At 41.1% G+C, this 20821-nt stretch overlaps 1 long non-coding RNA gene across 2 annotated transcripts; it reads right to left on the bottom strand.

The window, feature by feature from the left end:
* Positions 1 to 11800: 11800 nt before the first annotated feature.
* On the bottom strand, positions 11801 to 19415 carry LOC127535084 (uncharacterized). 2 transcript variants are annotated; one of them, XR_007943745.1, is made up of 2 exons: positions 19070 to 19415; positions 11801 to 12221 (listed from the first exon to the last, which is right to left on the bottom strand). It is a non-coding gene; the product is annotated as an uncharacterized LOC127535084 (long non-coding RNA). The 2 variants fall into 2 exon arrangements; XR_007943744.1 differs by lacking the exon at positions 11801 to 12221 and adding an exon at positions 18552 to 18975.
* Positions 19416 to 20821: the final 1406 nt, after the last annotated feature.

The following is a 20821-nucleotide window of genomic DNA, read 5'->3' as shown; positions in this document are numbered from 1 at the left end:
AGAGGGGAACTTCAGTTTTTTTCAACCTGGGGTCTGTTTTCATATATCTTGAAATGGAAATGAATTTTTGACATAGCTACAGTATTTAGCCAGGCAGGCAGCTTAGCAGCTCAGCTAGCGAAAAGTATGGGGCAACTTGCCCCCCCGCATCAAAGTCCGCCCTAACATGCTTTTTCCCCACACTGACCGGCTCAGATAGTCTCAATGAGTGTCCCACAACATACTAGAGATGAGAAGTGAACGAAAACCTCCACATTACTTGGCGATCGCTCTTTGTTGTGGTCTGTATCCAAATCTCAGGACGCTAGAAAACAAGTCTTGTTCCGAAATCGCACGATTTATTCTCACAGTGAATTTTAAAAACAATATTTAAGAAAGTTTTAAAGATAAAAACCTGAAATTTACACTTTTGTTTCTCATCATGATGTTGATTCAGAATCTGAAATACGAAAAGTATAATTTCTGAGGACATTAACAAAAGAGTTAATAACTCAAAAGTCAACTAGTGATTAACCAAATGTCACAATAATACAATAAACATAGAATGCTTATATTAAGCAATGCTTGTTATTATCATTGAGCTTTTCTGACTAACTGAGTTCTTGGTAAAGCAGCAGCTGTTTGTCACATCTCAGATGATTTATTAGCTTTTTCCTCTAAAGATTCTTTAATTTAAGAGGAAAATATTCAACATTTCTGAGAAAACTGCGTCAGAATTTGAGCTTTGTTGCTCTGAAGAGTCGCTCTTTACTCCTGAAGGACGAGCTTTTTGTTTCAGAATGTCGTCAAACATTTATCCTGCATTACTCACTCCTCCTTGAACTCTATAAAAAGTCATTTAACCAGCGTTTCTTTTTCTTTTTTTGCATCAAATTGTCAAACAAAATAACTACACAGCAGAACAAGAGGTGCGGTTTATGTCTCAGAGTTCGAGTTTCAATTAAAGAGCTGGAAATTATTCAAATATTTCAGACTAAATGCAGCAGTTCTGGTTGTGTTTAATATGACAAAATGATGAAATAAAAGTCAATTGTAAAGCAGCAAAACTGATAAAACTGTGACATTTCGGACTTTAACTCAACACAGATCTAATGCTTCATATATGCACAGATTCACAGTTTCTGTTTCATTTTCTTGTATTAATCACATTTTTTTGGGCTGTTTTTTCTCTCAGGAAATCTAAATGAACCACAGATCTGCAACAAATCCTCAACATCAGAGACTTTTCAGTTTGCAAAGCAAATCTGAGGCTTCTGAATATCTTAAACTGCAATCTAACTTCTCACTTCACAATCTTAACATCTGGACCGTACAGTCTAGGGTTCAAACCAACAACAGACCTGAAAAACGGAGAGAAATACACTGATCGTCCAACAATAAAAGTCCCACAATCTAATAATTTGTTTTGATAAGCTTCTGCATTGTCACAGCATTTATTTCTGTCCAGAGTTGCTTTGATTTTCTACCAACTTCTTATATTGATGATGAGTTGGACCGCTGTTCAAAGTCTTCTCCAGAACATCCCAAAGATCCTCAGTGGGGCTGAGATCTGGACTCTGTGGAGGACAATCCATCTCATGCTCCCTGATCCATTCTTCACTGTAAGATTTTCGCCCTAAGTTGGAACTCAGACTCTCCTACGCATCCCCTGTTAGTGAATGCAGCAGAATCCAAGGTGGCAAACAACCAGCGAAGGAAAACAAAGCCGTCTTCCTCTTATAGCGTAGCGTGACGATGTATTTGTCCACACCAATCGCCAACTAGTTCCATGTAACCAGTTCTGTTGTCTGTATATAAAGATGGACGTAGCATCTGGCTCCAAAATTGAAGCCCACCTGGAAGTGTCAAAAATTTGCAATATCACGCCGTCCGCTGGGGTTGGCTCCAAAAAGCTTTATCTCCATAGACCCCAATTCATCACCGGAAAAAATAAAATTTGATAGACTGATGTTCTACAGCTCAGGATTTTTTTCCCGTTAGTTTTCATGGTCAAAATGAGAGATCAGGTGGCCGATCTTAAAATAAATCAATACTGAATTTTAAATAAACTGTTAAAGTTGGCGGAGCCAGGGGGCGTGGCTATACTTGATTGACAGTCCCATTGACTGGTCCTGCCCCTAGTTGCTCTCCGGTCCAGTCTGTTTGATGACACTTTTTACGTCACTGGCTCCAAAAAATCCAAAATGGCGACCAGGAAGTAGCAAAATCCGGGCTTCATTTTCTCGGCGTTGAAACCAACGGGTGACGTCACGGTTAGTTCACGCCTGGTAATAACGAAATGCCGTAGGTTGAGGACGCCAAAAGTCGAGGACCTCCTGCATTCATCACTGCAGTAATTATCCAATGGAAGGCTCATATACTGAATATTCGCTTAGTTAAATCCAAGTGGCGACTTTTTTTGGACAGGAAGTGTAAATACAACAGAAGACTTTAATGAGAAAAAACAAAAGCAATCGATGTCAGAGCAATGGATCGAGGAACATCTGCAGATCACAGATTGTAAAATAAACTCTGCTTTATGATGCCTGTAAGCTTCATTATCTGCATTTTTAATATTATTACCTGAATTTCTGCATAGTATTAATAGTTTATGTATAAATAATGTCATTTAGAACACACTCTATAGATTCAACATTATCTGACCCAGAGTGAAACCGACCATCTTTGTCCAGATTCTATTTATAACCGGATCAATAACTGTAATAATCTTCATCCACAGTGACTCTCAGGCCTCAGAGTCTCTCCAGCAGCACAATAAAAGTCCTTTTATACTCCTTAAGCCTGTGATCTTGACCTGAACCCGATAAACCTCAGAATAAACCCAATATTTCTGTGACTCTGCCTTAAAAACATCTTGAACGTCCACTTCAGATTTACTGAGAATTCTTTAATTGCTGTTGAGCAGCTCAGGGTTGCAGTAAACAGGACTCCAGCAGCACTCAGCCGGTCCTCAGTAAACACACTGACCTTGATCATTGTCGCCTCCGCTTTATTCACTTGAAAAAAAAAAGTTTTTAAAATACTTAAAAGATGCTTCAACTTTCTGCTCCTTTCACCTCCATCCTCCTCCGTCTCTGCTCGGCTTTTTAGAAATGAAAGCATGACGCAGCTTCTCATCGAGACCGAAAAAGCCTCTTACTGATTTCATGTATTGAACTGCAAAATGTTGAAAACAGGGACTGAGAGAGTCCAGAAAACACACCTTAGAGCAGCCAAACACAGTGAAAAACCCCGAGGCAAGATGGGAAGAAACAGTCGGTTTATCAGGCTGTTTCCATTTAGTTTAAATCTCAGTCTGAAGAGCGACCAGCTGCCTCTGATGGACAGAATTTATCTAAAGATTGGTGACAGAAAACGTCCCATCTTCTTCAAAATGTCGGAAATAAAGTGTTTCCTCCGGTCATCAACTAAAACTCTGATTTTCAAGTTTCACGAATGCAAGTGAAAGCAGCATCGGATCGATTAAGACAACACTAGGCAGCAAGAATATACAGACGTTTTGAGAAATATTATTGCATCACAATGTCCAAAACCTGGATAATATTCAGGCGTGAACTAACCGTGACGTCACCCGGATTTTGCTACTTCCTGGTCGCCGTTTTGGATTTTTTGGAGCCAGTGACGTAAAAAGCGTCATCAAACAGGCTGGACCGGAGAGCAACTAGGGGCAGGACCAGTCTATGGGCGGGCCAGACTGAGAGCTGAAGACTCTCTTATCCCGCCCACATTTTACCGCAGAGACTTCTGTTGCTGCTTTCGGAATTCAGTCTACGCTAACAACGTTAGCTTCCACAAATGGAGGTAAACTTTATCACTAGTTGTCAAAGTAACTTACTGAAGTTTACTGTTGAAATATTCTAAATGTGGATGAAAGCCAAGTTCCATGGAATAAGCCTGCTGAAAGCCTCGCCCTGAAGGATCTGTCAATCATTCCAGACAAGACTGTCAATCAAGTATAGCCACGCCCCCTTGCTCCGCCAACTTTAACAATTTATTTAAAATTCAGTATTGATTTATTTTAAGATCGGCCACCTGATCTCTCATTTTGACCATGAAAACTAACGGGAAAAAAATCCTGAGCTGTAGAAAATCAGTCTATCAAATTTTATTTTTTCCGGTGATGAATTGGGGTCTATGGAGAAAAAGCTTTTTGGACCCAACCCCAGCAGACGGCGTGATATTGTTTTTGACACTTCCGGGTGGGCTTCATTTTTGGAGCCAGATGCTTCGTCCATCTTTATATACAGTCTATGATAATATTGCACAAAAGTATTAAAAACCTGGATCTTGTTACACAAAATTCTCAAAGAAATGGATATTGTTGCACCAAAGTCTCAAAAATTTGGGAATTTGCTTACAAAAGCCTAAAAAGTCTTGATATTATGGTACAAAAGTCTAAAAAAATCTAGTTATTGTTGCACAAAAGTCTCAAAAATCTGAATATTTACATACAAAAGCCTCAAAATTCTGGATATTATGGTAGAAAAGTCTCAAAAACCTGGATCTTGTTGCACAAAAGTCTCAAAGAAATGGACATTGGTGCACCAAACTCAAAAACCTGGATATTTACATACAAAAACCTCAAAATTCTGGATATTATGGTATGAAAGACTCAAATAACTGGATGTTGTTGTACAAGAGTCTCACAGAAATGGATTTTGTTGCACCAGAGTTTCAAAGACCTGGATATTTACAGACAAAAGCCTAAAAATCTGGATATTATGTTACGAAAGTCTCAAAAACCTAGATGTTGTTGCACCAAAATTCTGCAAATCTCTCAGCAGAAAGTCTTGTTTTTTAGTTCCCAGATTGGCCTTTTAAAAGGCTGGATAATAATCTTTGAAGGCATTTCTTAAAAATGTTCTTTGGAGAACCTTCAACATGGGGAACATGTTTCTTGAAGGCTCACTGAATGCTAGTTTTTATGTTTCTCTAGAGGTTCACATCAAGAAGATTTCAAGAAAGTTGTAGTTTATTATTATTGTGGACACAAGTAGAAACCTTTTGGAAACCTTCAAGATACATTCCCTGGTGGTTCCCTAATGGTTCCCTGTTGGTTAGTTCTTGTGTAATTTGTAAATTATAACATATTTGTAAATTACAAACACAGACCAGAAAACAGGAACCTTTGAGGTATGTCCTCTAAATGTTCCCTAAAGGTTAAAGGTGCTAGTTTTTGTATAATTTTACAAGAAAGTCAGAGTTTATAAACAGAAACCTTCAGGGAACATTTTGAGGACATACCTCCTCTAAATGTTCCCTGAAGGTTAAAGGTGCTAGTTTTTGTATAATTTTACAAGAAAGTCAGAGTTTATGAACAGAAACCTTCAGGGAACGTTCTTCAAAGGTTCTCCAGAGGTTCATGTCAGAAACTCATAGCTTGTTGTAGACACAAATAGACACATTTAGGGAGCCTTCAGGATATGTTTCCTGGTGGTTCCTTGACGATTTCCTTTGATAACGTCTTGAAAACATTTTTTAATGTTGGTCTGAAAACGTTCTTTTTGTTTTGTCATAATCTAACAACATCTTCTGAATGTTCCAATTAAAACACTATGTCTTAGTTAAAGGCATTAGAGGAGATTTAATTTCCTATGACTTTGAACGTAGCATGCGCACATACAACCTCTCCCTCACCCCCCTCTAACCTCCCCCCTCTTAACATTTACGAAGAAACGCCCCCCTCCAGAAACTTGCGTAGCACTCGAGAAGTTGCCTACAGCCACAGTATAACACAATAATACATTTTACCTGTCCAGAAGGAATTTAGCAACCGAGGCATCTGTCTTTAGGTCCATTTGTTGCTTGAGCTGACGCCATCACCCAAATGACTCGCCAATAATCACTTTTGTTTTTGCATTCTCGCAATCCAGTTGTCTTTTATTTTCTCTGACCTCAAAAAATGCCTTTCTTTTACAGCTGGGTCCCCCTGGATCTTTATCTGCCATTATGTCAAAAAAGATGAGCAAAACAAGTCGCCAGCTAACTACGAAGCTATACCAAAGCAACACATACAGAAAACACGTAAGTCCAAGGCGTACGTAATCTACGTAACTAGGCCTGAGCCGGAAGATTTTTGATTGACAGGAAAGGGAGCAAACCAAACGCCTCGGTCCGAGCGCATTGATTGGCTGATGTTTTTCAGGTCCTGCCATATCCACAGTTTTTTATTTTTTTATTTTTTATTTTTTTAGAAACCATACATACAAGTCCACTAAAGGTCAGTATATTCATTTTATGTGAATCAGACAAATTATACAAAAAAAACCCATCCTCCATAATGCCTTTAACTGTTTGTCTGAAGGAACATTATTTGAAATGATAAACGTACTTAAAACCTTCTTGGAACATTAGATCAAAATGTTTTCTTCAGAACATTATTAGAACTTGTAGGTAACGTTAGCCACTGTTGTGAGAACACAGTTTTAAACAAACAGACCTCAAAACAAAAACAGGAACTGAAGTTTAGTTTGTTGCTTCCGGCTGTTTAGAACAATTTCCTACCAGTTTATTAAAAAGCTGCAGCATCCATGTGAGAGTCCACGAAGACAGAGAATTTTATTTCCTTCGGGATTAATAATGTTTTACTTCGTTTTATCTCAAGCTCAAAACTAAAGCAATTTCATAACTAGTTATAATTCTACATTAAGACACGTCATCCTTTAAAACGTTTCTGGAGACGCCCCTTATTTCCTCAGATGAAGTGAAGTTGAGTCTGTTTTTAAGGTGAACAACAGGAAGATGTGATGTAAAATCCCAACAATTCTTCAACAGAACAGTGGCAGCAGCTGTCAGGAGTTTACTGTCTGGTTTGGACAGTTTCTGAGTAAAAGCTGCAGGCCTTGAATCCGAACCATCTGAATAAAATGTTAGAAATTCCTGCAAACTGAGTCACCAGTTCAGATGCAGATGCTGTTATAAACTTGTGGACTGAACTCTGTCAAATCAAACTGTGTGTTTGAAGGCTGTTTGAAGTAAAATACTCTAAATTCTCTGAAGGCAGCCACACAGTGTTTGCTCATTCAGCCACTCTGTGATGTTTTTTTATAGCAAAGGACACCAAAGGGAGACGATCTTTGAAAAGATCAAATGGTTGGGACGGATTTTTCTGAATGCGGCGCTGCTTCTTTCTCTTTAGTTAATGTCAGGTTTCAGATTTTAGTGAGAAAAAGGTTCAAGACAAACGGGAACGTTCAGGGAACATTCTCTTAACGTTAGTTTTTGTAGAGGTTTACAAGAAAGTCACATCTTGTGGCAAACACAGCCCAGAAAACATTAACCTTTAGGGAATGTTCCCTGAAGGTTTCCTGATGCTTAGTTTTGGAACAGTTTTATAAGAACATCACAGTTTGTTGTAAACACAGAGCAGACAACAGGAACCTTTAGAGAACCTTCAGAGAATGTTCCTTGAAAATTTGTTTAGGTAGAATTTCACAAAAAAGTTGCAGTTTGTTTTGAACACAGTCGAGAAAACAGGAATCAGGAATGTTACCTGAAGGTTCCTTGAAGGTTAGTTGTTGTTGAGTATTACAAAACAGTCATAGCTTTTTGTTCTGAAGGTTCATCTCAATAACCCAAAAAACATACATTTTCAGGTAACCATCTGGGCAACCTTCAGGGAAAGTTCCCTAAAGATTCCTTGAATGCTCGTTTAAGTAGAATTTTACAAGAAAGTTGGAGTTTGAAAACAGAAGCCTTCAGGAAATATTCCTTGAAGGTTATCCAGACCTTCATGCCAAGACTATTTCAGGAAAGTTGGGCTTTGCTGTAAACACAAATAGAAACCTTGAGGATACGTTTTCTGGTGGTTGCCTGTTGGTTCATTTTTGTAGAATTTACCCTTAACACAGCCCAGAAACCTTCGCGGAACCTTCAAGAAACATTCAGTGGAGAATATTTCAAGGATGTCACAGTTTTTAACACAGCCCAGATAAACAGAAATCTACAAGCAACTGTCTGGACAACCTTCAGAGAACGTTTCCCAAAGTTTTAGAAAATTTGTTGTAAGGACAGCCAAGTTAACAAAAACCTTCAAGGAATGTTTCCGAAGGTTGCTCAGTGGTTAGTTTTTGTAGGATTTCACAAAAAAGTGACATATTGTTGTAAACCCAGCCCAGAGAACAGGAACCTTTGAGGAACCTTTCAAGCAACAGTCGAGAATATTTCAAGAAAGTCGCAATGTTTGTTTGTCAGAAAACAGAAATCTTCAGGCAACTATCTGGGAAACATTTAGGAAGTGTTTCCAAAGTTTTCCTAAAGGTTCCCTGCTGGTTTTGTAGAATCTTACAAGAAAGTTGGGGTTTGAAAACAGAAACATTCTGGGAACATTTCTTGTATGCTCGCCAGCGGTTCATGTCTACAATATACCAGAAAAGTTGCAGTTTGCTGTCAGCACAAATAGCAACCTTCAGGGAACATTCTCTAAAGTTTCCTGAAGGATCCCTGACAATTGCACTTATTTGTCTTATTTTTGTAACAAAAGTGTTTGTCTTGCTAGAACTGTAATTATTTTTATTTACTCAGTAGACTTTCATAGCCACCTATAACCATGCACTCTAAAAAAAAATCTCTGGTTCAACAAAAACAACCAGTTTGCACCAATGTTTTTGATGAAGCTTCACTACATTTGGGAATTTACCTGTTTATCTCCAGTCAAGTTTTAATACCAGTCAAGACATACTGAAGACAGAACTTAAAATGTCTTTAACACACCACTTGTTGAGTTACCTCAACTTAAATTTACTTTCAAACCAACCAACACGTCCATTAGAGTTTAAATTGATGCAGAACAGTAATATGTCAACACAACCAATCAAATTAATGTTTAATTTCATTTTCATCAGTGGACAGGAGCAGAATAGACCTCTCATAGATCAGGGCTTTAAAGCGTTGCATTGACGTGTTCGACTACGTTGGTGAATCTGTGATGTTTACTCAGTCTAGTAACACTTAGCGGACGATTGTACGTCTGAGTTTAGCTGCACATGTCGGCCGCTAATCTTCCCCACATGGGAGGTGTCGGTCCGTCTGGTTGGATCCTTCAGCCAACTGGACGAGTTTCATCAACAGCTGAACACAGAAAGACACAGTTTAGAGACATTAACGTGGACGAGACAGTGGAGTTTATAGAAGGATCAGGGAGGAAGATGAAGCAGGAAACAGCCGAGATGTGAAGAAGAATCTGGTGGAAGAACTCCGATCCTTCAGCCTGCAGATAATATTTCTCAGACATGTCGATGGACGTCCAACAGCACGATCAATAACATCGATTTCTCAATTATTTATGATAAAACAGCTGCTGGACCTCAGGCTATTGATCCAGTGTCATTCGTAACAGGGATGATGTCTGACCTCCTGGTGACTCTGTTTGATGGAAGCTGAGATGGAAACTGCACTGTAAAAACAACAACAAAAATGCTATACAACTGAAACTGTGACAATAATAACAAATATCTCTAAAATAAAAGCTTTCTCTTGCTTTGAATACAGCTTAATTTTACGGTAACACACTGTAAAAAAAACCTTTCTGTGCAGTTTTGACCCCTTTTTGTTCTGTTTTCAGTTACTTTTAGAGTCAACATGTAATTTAATACTAACACTAATCACTGATTTTACCAGATAAAATAACAGAACAGAAACATTTGGAAGAAAACAGTTTAAAAAATACATTTTTCTTTTAACCCTCCTGTTGTCCTCATTTACAAGCAACAAAAAATATTGTTTCCTTCGGTGTTGGCTTTGAACCGCAGTGACTGCTCGGCATCAGGTGGACCGGCTCATCCTCGTAAGACTCCTCCTGTAGCCTTGAGGGGACCACAGGAACATTCAGCAGCTGTTAGTTCTTCCTGGCTGCTGGTAGAACGGCTCTGAAGTTTCTTGTACTCGTCTTATCTGGAACAATCTAACAGCCTAATCTGTGAACAGCGAAGTAAGAAGCAAACACACAGGCAGAGATTAGGACTCAAACTAGATTTATTATAGAAAACATATCAATTTAGAGGCATGTGTTCACACATGTGGCTGAATAGGAGGCCGTCCAATCAGACTCGAGCTCTTCACTCTGTAGGTTGTTGGTTCGGTGAGACTCTTGAACCTCCATCAGCTGACATTCATGTTTGATGGTCTTCCTCTCTAGTGGCAGATGATTCATCCATGAATTCAGCAGCTACAGACTGAAATGAAGCTCATGCTGCCGTTATTGAATTCCTGTTCCAGATCAGATGTTCAGAGCTCACCTTGAATGCTGCCGTCTGCTGTCTGATAGTTTTTCTCATTGTTGTCTTCAATAAAGTCTTTTTCCTCGTGTCAGGATGTGGTGAGACTCTTTCTTAGTCGCTGCAGACGTCCCTCATTGTGCATCTCCAGAGAAGAAGCAGAAAAACTGGTCACTGCTTCTGCATCACAAATGCTCTCCAGCACCGAGTGTGTTTCAGGAATTCATTCATTGTGAACTTTGAAGGAGAAGAAACTTTACAGCTGCCAATGAGCTCCAATTGTGGATGTTTGAGGAAATGAAGTTCATCAAATGAACACTTGATTTTTTCTGATAACTCTCATTAAAATACTGAAGGAATCTAACATAATAAGCTGTAAACTCTCAGGCAGCTTCTGTTAAAGTTTGTCTATAATTCTCTCATGTTGTGGAACCAGGACTCTGCAGAAGCTCCTTCAATCAGATATTCAGATATTTGTGTGTTTCTATTTAAGGCCTCAGGTTTGAACGTACAGCAGAGGATCAGAAAGGAGTGGTTTTAATATTCAAAGCAGTCCAGTAAATGTTTGGAGTAAAATGATTTAAATGTTGATTTAGATAGATTTGTGTTAAATAATATTGTAGAGTCTCACTTATATCCAAATGAGTTCAGTGTATTTACATTTTATAGAATATTTGACTTCTTAATCTCAATACTGTAGAGTCTGACCGTAAATATTATGTCAGTTTAAATAATATTGTAGTGCAGAGTCATGAACTTTAATCAGCTAAACTCACATAATAAATATCAGTGCACAATCTGAACCTGAACATTCATATTATTGAGGTAAATTTACACAAATCATGATATTTAGAGTTTTAACTGAATCTTTTCATATTGTGCTGATAAACAACAATAACCCAACTTTCAGATCATATTTATTGTGAGGCTAAATTCCTCCACATTCTGGCTGTAAATAAATAAAAATAAAATCTGTTCATTTCCACATTATGCACATTTATTTATTCTTAACATCTCAGACTGAATGGTAGCTGTCAGTAAAAACAAACTCATCTGCTGGACTGCAGATGAGTTTGAAACATGGACAGAATTTAACACTCATGTATCCATGGCAACGCTAAAGTTTCTGCTTCTTACCAAAGTTCACAACAAAAGTAAAGATTTTAATGTAAAACTTCAGGGATGACTGCTGACCAGGAGCATTCTGATCAATACTTCATGATCAATATCAGGACAGATGTTACAGTTCCAGCTGTTCCACTCGACCAGGGGTCGGCAACCTTTAACACTCAAAGAGCCATTTCGACCCGTTTCCCACAGAAAGAGAACACTGGGAGCCGCAAAATCCTTTTGGCATTTAAAATGAAGACAACACTGCATATATCGCTTTTTTTTTTTTTTTTACCTCTATGCCCTTGTTAATCAGTCGTGATTAATTAATTACAAAGCCTCTAATTAGATAGACTCATTTTTTTAACTGTATCCTTCCACTAATATTTATCTTACTTGGTTAATGTCATTTTTGCTCCTGGACCTCATATGTTACCTAATTGCTACCAAACCAATGCACATAAACACGCGGAATCTGTAGCATATATTTCTTTATTTATTATACATAGAAAAGGGCTGGTCAAACTTTTTCTATAACTACTTGTACCAGAGATAACTTTAAGGGACCCGAAGACACAGCAAACGTGTATAATCAGGCGGAACAAATCCGCAAAAGAAAACCACTGCAAACCACTCAATATGTGACGATTTACAAAAAGCACAGCAATTCACTGCAATGTACACTCAACACCTCACACGATCGGGTCTTACAGGGTTAACTTGGCCGCGCAGGGTTAGGGGAAGTGACCAAGACAAACAAAAAAACATTTAAGATTAATAAGTCAGTCCGTCCGTACACACAAACACAGAGGCTGAATATACAATTTAACCTCCCTAGGGGACGGACTAACAAAAGCAAAAAACACTAACAAGGACAGCAGGTGACAATGGACAGTGCTGTAAAACAACAACAATAAAATTACCAGAATGTACAACTAACTTTTTAAAAAACTTTATTTTGTTGATAAAAATTCTAAAAAACCCACTGTACCTGCATGTCATGAACGCCTCACACACAGCTTCAATCACCACCACGGGTCCTCACCATCACTTGGCTTAAAACCGCATTTGGTCCTATCACAAAACACAATTACCGTATTTTCACGACTATAAGGCGCACATAAAAGTCTTAGATTTTCTTCAAATTGTGCGGCGCGCCCTATGGTGCAGTGCGTCCTGTGTGTGTTGTTGTTGTTGTAAGGCGGACGTAGACCGGGTGGTTTTTTCCACGCATCACCATCGCTGTTGATCTGTGACTCTATGCGTGCCCATCTCACAGCCGATGTGAAAAAACAAGTGAAGCAAATGAACTCTGAGCTTGCTGTCATTCCGGGAGGCCTGACAAAGGAACTCCAACCGCTGGACATCGGTGTGAACCGGCCGTTCAAAGTAAGGCTGCGAGCGGTGTGGGAGCGATGGATGACCGATGGAGACCACAGTTTCACTAAGAGTGGAAGGCAGCGCCGGGCGAGTTACGCCACAATTTGCGAATGGATTGTAAATGCTTGGGCTAACGTGTCTGCTGGCACTGTTGTTCGAGCTTTCGCAAAAGCCGGCATCATTTCCGAGGCGCCGCACGGCACGGAAAGTGACTCTGACAGTGAAGAAAGTGAGCCTGGCATGTTTGATGGAGGTTTAGCGCAGCTGTTCAATTCAGAAACAGAGGATGAGGACTTCCATGGGTTTGATTGATGACGATTACCGGTAAAAAAAAAAAATATGTGAATACCAAACTCAGTTTTACTCCCGCTCTATTTTTAAATACGCACACTTGTATGCTTGTGTGTGTTGTTGTAAGGCCGACGTAGTAGAGGACACCATGAGAACGTTAAAGGGGGAAGTGTGGGCGTGGATTGTATATAAAACCCTCGCCATATAATCAGGTGCGCCTTATGTGTGTTTTAAATACAGTAATGGCACACATAACTGAGACTGCGCCTTTTGGTACAGTGCGCCTTTTGGTCGTGAAAATACGGTAAGACCTGCACACCACTATCACTCTTTCACACTTCCAAAATGGCGTAATATTCTCCTACCACTCACCCAACGCTTCAAACGCGACCAACACAGCGTGGGTCCAGCAAACAGCCTGGCTCCCCACAGAAACTAGCACCACACGAGGGGCTGGGCTACCCACTTCCTATTTATCAGGGTTCTACCTGTGGGACCACAGCGACACCCCCTGGTGTCACCCCTTACATCCCTCCCCAACAAGGAGAATCGTCGACCCGACGACTTTAAAACAAAAGTCATAAAAATTATACTGCCGCTTTATTAACACATGCGGACTGTGGCAGTCTATGTAAATTCGAATGTTGTCCTGCTGTTTTTCTAACTGACCTCCGAGGCTCAGAAACTAAGGTGGTGCCAGTTTCCTTAGTGGGATCTCGGCCAGGGAGATGCTGAATGTCAGACAACCCTTGACCCTCATTCACAGTAGAAACCATAGCGTCACTGTCTAACCCTAATTCATCCTCTGGTTTGGACAGATCTGCCTCTAATAGCTCAGTCGGTATCCCTTGAACGTTATTATCCTCTGCCCTACGTTCTGGGACACTCCTCAACTCTGTCCTATGCACTTGGCGGAGGGGGCCCTCTTGCCCTACAGGAACTACAGAATAAACAACGCCTCTTAGGGGTGGGGGACAGACTACCTGATAGGGGGTTGAATCCCAAAAGTCTTGAATTTTATTCCTTCCCCTGACTGAGTGATTTCTTGTGTACACCAAATCACCCTCTTCAAAATCGTCAGCCATCTGTCGATCCTGCTCTTTCAATTGTCTCTGTGCTCGACTCCTCTCCAACTTCCTCTGTACAGTCTCATAAGCTACATTGAGGGACTTCTGGTGTTCCTCCACCCACTCCTCCAAAGGAAGATCCTGCTCAGCCTCTTCATTCCCAATCAACATGTCTACAGGCAACCTTGGCTCCCTTCCAAACATTAAAAAATAAGGGGTTTTGCCTGTTGATTGATGCACAGTGGTGTTGTAAGCATATGTTACCTGTGATAAATGCTTAGGCCATCTACGCTTCTGTTCAGGTGGAAGGACTCTCAACAGATCATGCAGTGTCCGGTTAAAACGCTCACACTGACCGTTTCCGGACGGATGATAGGGCGTAGTACGACTTTTGCTGATGTTATAAATTTTACACAACTGTTGCACGAGACTACTTTCAAAATTTCTGCCCTGATCAGAATGGATACGACTCGGCGGGCCCAACAATTGAAACCAATGTTTGACCAGAACATCTGCCACTGTGCTTGCCTTCTGATCCTTAGTGGCCACCGTCTGTGTGTATTTGGAAAAAACATCAGTCATCACTAACACGTTTTCCTTCCCATCTGTAGAAGGTTCTAACATGGTAAAGTCTATGGCCAATATCTCGTGAGGCCGGGACGCTCTAATTGTACCCATATAAGTTTTTGTTTTAGGTACTAATGCTTTAGAGAGCACACATCTCTCACAGACTCTACACCACTTCTCCACATCACTGTGCATGTTAGGCCAATAACACCTAGCGCGAACCAGTTGTAAAGTTCGCTCTACCCCCTGATGCCCATGTTCATCGTGTAGTAAGCGAAGGACACGCTCCTGTAAACACTGGGGCAGCACCAGTTGCTGAAACTCCCCCCCCCATCGGGACTATAAACACAACGATAGAGGACGGAATCTTTCATTCTGAGGCGGCCCCACTGACGGACTAGTTCTCTCGAGCCCTTACTTAGTTCCTGTCTTTCTGTACTATTAGGCATCCGCCTCTGTTCCCAGTATTTCAAAATACTGCCAATTACTGGATCTTGCCGTTGCATGGTACACAAATCACCTGGCTCCAACCCCGGGAGCGCACTTATTTCTGCCAGAACCCCTGACACTCCCTCGCCCTCCTCTAAAGACCCATTCTCAATAATTGGGTGAAGTCGGGACAAGGCATCTGCATTGGAGTTCTGGGAACCCGGGCGATATTTTAGAGTTAAGTCAAAAGATGCCAATTCTGAGGCCCACCTCTGCTCAGTGGCACCTAATTTTGCAGTTGCTAAATGACTTAAAGGATTGTTATCTGTATACACTGTACATTTATTTCCAAGTAAGTATTCTCTAAACTTCTCAGTTACTGCCCACTTAAGGGCAACCAACTCGAGCTTCATAGAACTGTAATTGTTCATATTACGTTCTGTAGGTTTCAGACTTCGACTGGCAAACGCGATGGGTCTCAACTTACCCCCCTGCTCCTGGGATAATACTGCGCCCAGCCCTTCATGACTTGCGTCCACCTCCAGGACAAAAGGATAGCAAAAATCTGCATAGGCCAGAACAGGGGTGGTTATCAAGGCAGTTTTAAGTGCAAAAAAACTTTGTTCACATGCAAGATCCCAGACTTCTGCTAATGGCTTCCTTGGAGTTTTACCTTTCCTACCCGCAGGGAGAAGTTTTGCAACCAGTTTATTCAAAGGGCCAGCCATACTTGAAAACCCAGCAATAAACCGTCTATAATATGAGGCAAAACCTAAAAATGATCTCAACTCTGCCAAGTTTTCGGGCTGTTTCCAATCTCTCACCACTGCCACCTTATCAGGATCTGTGGATACACCCTCTGCAGACACAACGTGGCCCAAGTACTTAACAGACTTTTGAAAGAAATTACATTTAGCCAGTTTAACTTTTAACCCTTGAGTTTCTAAACGAGAAAAAACTTGCTCCAATCGGTCAAGATGTTGCTGGACCGTAGAAGAAAAAACAATTACATCATCCAAATATAGGAGAACAGATTGATAACGGCAGTCCCCAAATAGGCGCTCCATGAGTCGCTGAAAGGTGCCAGGCGCATTACATAACCCGAAAGGCATACGGTTAAATTCAAATAAACCGAAGGGTGTACAAAATGCTGTTTTTGCCTTATCCTTTTCAGCCATTTCCACCTGACTATAACCACTGGCCAAATCTAGTGTTGAGAACCACTGCGCACCAGCCAATGCATCAAGAGACTCCTCTATTCTGGGCAGAGGGAACGCATCTTTTCTCGTTTTTGCATTAAGCATCCGATAATCAACACACATACGAAGAGAACCATCTTTCTTTAACACCAAAACTATTGGTGAAGAATATGGGCTACTGCTTTCTCTGATTATGTTACTTTTTAACAGCTGTTGTATATGGTTACGTGCAAGTTCATATTGGGAGGGTGGAATTCTTCGATACGGCTGTCGCACTGGAGCCTCATCTAACAATGGGATTTCATGCTTAATCAAGTTTGTGCAACCTACATCTAGATCATTTTTGGCAAACACTGCACTATATTTATTTAACAGCGCCCTCGCTCGATGTCTCTCCTCCTCCCCTAAGTTTTCAAACTCTGGTAGGTTAAATTCTGCTTCCCCTACAGTTGCCTCATGACTCTTAATAAAAGCTGTACAACTCTCTGAGTCTACAGAAATCTCTATCTGCGCCTGCTCCCCAAAAACCACATCTGCTGTTTGAACAGTAGCAATTATTCTACGTGGAGACAACCAAACATCTGTAGTACCTACATTAGTAACGGGCACAAATGCTTTCCCCCGTTCTGCCTTTACCAATGAAGGCGAAACCAACAGCCCCTCTGGTAGTTCATTGTATTCAGGCCCTAATGGTTCCACCACTAGATCTATAGGTTGGTTAAGCGGAACATGTGGACAAGTTACTGGGACATACTTCAAGGTGCCTGCTGGGATAATAAAAGGCTTCTTACCCTGCACTCTTACTGGATGAGGATCTGGGGAGCTGGTCATGGCCTCCATCACCTGACAGCAGCGCAGAACCTTCCTCAAGCCGGTTGGGGCAGATCTGAACACTGCTGCCTCCCAAAGGTCAGGGCCATGAATCCTCAGCAGTTCATAGTACAAGGGATTAAACACATTCATACCAAGCACACCCGGTACAGCTAACTTCTTTTGCCTCATATGACTGTCAGTGGGATCTTTAACAATCAAAACACCACGACACGGGAGACACACCCCCAAAATGTGTAAGTCCAGTTCTATATAGCCCAGATATGGTATGTTCAAACCATTAGCAGCTTTTAAACCCAACCAGTTACAATCTTTCAATTGCATATCAGACCAGTGGGAGAAATGATCATTAAAGTAGCTCTCAGTTATTGTGGTCACCATGGAACCACTGTCCAATAAACAAGGAACCATGACCCCCGCAAAATCAATCTCAGCATCTAAACATTCTCCAATCAAATGATTTACATTGAATTCAGAATCCGTATTACTAGAGCCCAATGCCCCCCCCACCAGCGTTTGGCTCTGAACGCTGGCAGGCTCTAGTTTTCCGTAAGCTGACTCTGCGTGCCCTCTTTAGGTCCATCTTTCACAGGACAGTTCCGTGCAATATGACCCGCTTGATCACACCTAAAACAGATAGGTTTCCCATCAGTTGTTTGTCTGGGTCTCGTAAATCGGGTTCTCGCTGGAGGTGCGCTTTGAGAGGCAAGTGCTTTAACAACTAAATCAAGTTGGGTCTGTTGCGCTTTTAAAAGTGACATTAACTCATTATATTGTAAGGAGCCCGAAACACTTTCACATGAAGCAACAGTTTCGTTAGAGGCTAAGTTGCATTCACTGTTTTTAGACTTAAACTGCCCACCACACTGTGCCATCCATCGAGTGGCTTCAGCACGAACCTCCCGAATGGTCCAAGTTGGATTGGCACAAACTAAATCCCGGAGCCTGATTTTTAAAGCCTGATCCCGTACCCCGTCACAGAATTGGTCCCTCAAATCTTTTGAGGTGGCAAAAGAGGCAGCCTGGGCATCCGACTTAACAATCATGTCCATTAAATCCATCAGTGAATGCGAAAAATCAATCAACGATTCACCGTCCCAGAGAATGATGGCAGCTTCCTGTCCTGCTGGACATATATAACAGGGGCTGATGTTTGAATAACCCCCCTCCTACCGCCCCCATTGAGGAAGACGGCCCTCCAGTGTCCATGTTAACAGTTTGATTAGCAGTCTTCAGTGCTGCTAACTCAGTCTCAAGTTCTTTGATACGCTGCGACATAGCTTGCCTGTCTTCTTCACTCATGGTTGTAAACAGCCCAACCAGGTCAGCGCAGTCTCCTGGGAGCGTGCCTCCTCCCACTGCCCCTGCTGTCCTTGTACTAAACAAAACTTAACTGGTCACTTCCCAAGTTATCCTGCCGACAACGCCAAATGCTACCAAACCAATGCACATAAACACGCGGAATCTGTAGCATATATTTCTTTATTTATTATACATAGAAAAGGGCTGGTCAAACTTTTTCTATAACTACTTGTACCAGAGATAACTTTAAGGGACCCGAAGACACAGCAAACGTGTATAATCAGGCGGAACAAATCCGCAAAAGAAAACCACTGCAAACCACTCAATATGTGACGATTTACAAAAAGCACAGCAATTCACTGCAATGTACACTCAACACCTCACACGATCGGGTCTTACAGGGTTAACTTGGCCGCGCAGGGTTAGGGGAAGTGACCAAGACAAACAAAAAAACATTTAAGATTAATAAGTCAGTCCGTCCGTACACACAAACACAGAGGCTGAATATACAATTTAACCTCCCTAGGGGACGGACTAACAAAAGCAAAAAACACTAACAAGGACAGCAGGTGACAATGGACAGTGCTGTAAAACAACAACAATAAAATTACCAGAATGTACAACTAACTTTTTAAAAAACTTTATTTTGTTGATAAAAATTCTAAAAAACCCACTGTACCTGCATGTCATGAACGCCTCACACACAGCTTCAATCACCACCACGGGTCCTCACCATCACTTGGCTTAAAACCGCATTTGGTCCTATCACAAAACACAATTAAGACCTGCACACCACTATCACTCTTTCACACTTCCAAAATGGCGTAATATTCTCCTACCACTCACCCAACGCTTCAAACGCGACCAACACAGCGTGGGTCCAGCAAACAGCCTGGCTCCCCACAGAAACTAGCACCACACGAGGGGCTGGGCTACCCACTTCCTATTTATCAGGGTTCTACCTGTGGGGCCACAGCGACACCCCCTGGTGTCACCCCTTACATAATGTTAGCTGGAAATCAATATTTTGCGAATGTCTATTTAACTTGTAAAATCTATTTATCTTAAGCTAATAACTTTTCCCCGGTAAGTCGCTGCCCTATTTTCCAAGACGACACTCCTCTGACACTCTGACCTGCTGCCTGGACATCGAGCCGTGTTCTTGCGAGTAACGTGTATTACCCTATCATGAGTACTTTTAACTCAAAGACCAGACGTGTCTGTCTTGGAGTGGAGCTTTAATATACAGGTTTGCCATTCTTGAGTACAAAACGATGTGAAACTACAGACGGTGCTTCTCCAGGAGTAAAACAAAAAAAGGCATGAAACGTGTGTGAATCGGAGCTCCGTGTTGTTTCTCTGCATCAATTTGCGCTCTCATGTCACAGGGGAAAACCCCAGCAACACATCCGGTGGAGTGATACGTCAAAGTAAGAGCGGTAATTTCACAATAAAACTATATTAAAATGCATTGAAACGCGCCTGAAAGGCAGAACAATTTATTTTCCAAAGTTACAGGGAGCCACAACAGAGGGCTGAAAGAGCCGCATGCGGCTCCGGAGCCGCGGATTGCCGACCCCTGCACTAGACTGCAGTTATTCAGAGAAATAAAACATCGCATTCCTCATAAAAACTAGATGGACTTTTATTAATAAAGTGTTGGTGAATCAACAGTGGAATTAAATGAGGAGATGTGAGACTTCCACAGCATGGATCACCATCAACCATCAAGTGAGATAGAAAAGCTGCAACATTACGCTCTGACAATCCAACACCAGCACACTTTTCATCTGCTGCTTCTGCTCCAACATGCTGTGAAGTTCAGTTTTTACCTGAATCAATACAGAGATTCTATTTCTAACCAAGACTGGAATCAAAATTAGAATGTTATGAGGTTACTAATGCAACTAAAGGATTGACTTCTAAGTTCTAGTTGGAGCACGTTGCATTCACAGAGAAAAACAGTGATACCTTCACAGCAACATTTAATAAACCTGAAGCTTCCCTGTTGGCTCTTTGGTGGAGTTTGTTCCTGAGCATCTGAACCTTAAATCCAGTCAGAGGACCATCTTCAGTCAGAGAACTTCAAGACCTTCTATCTGCTGGACCGGATGTGGCATCAGCTCCCTCTGAACATCTGGATGACAGGAGAAAAGACAGAAATCAAACACAGATCACACAAATACAATTAGCTGTATCATTTTATCACAGTAGCATGAACTTTATTAAAACTTGAGAACATCAGTAATGAACGTAAATGTTTTTATCTTGTTTTGAAGCTAAATTTAAAGTCGATTTTAATGACAGTTTATCCTGAGAGGAGTGAGAATGGAGCTTTTCTTTCCTTTTTAGAATATTCCGTCAAAATATTCTGTTTATTATTGGCTTTAGAAGCATTTTTCTTTATTTTTAGATAGCTCAGACTGATGCA

This window comes from Acanthochromis polyacanthus, chromosome 8, assembly GCF_021347895.1.
Source record: "Acanthochromis polyacanthus isolate Apoly-LR-REF ecotype Palm Island chromosome 8, KAUST_Apoly_ChrSc, whole genome shotgun sequence".
NCBI classification, from domain to species: Eukaryota; Metazoa; Chordata; class Actinopteri; family Pomacentridae; genus Acanthochromis; species Acanthochromis polyacanthus.
Note: the sequence above shows the minus strand (reverse complement) of the source record. Positions and strands in the feature narration are given on the sequence as shown.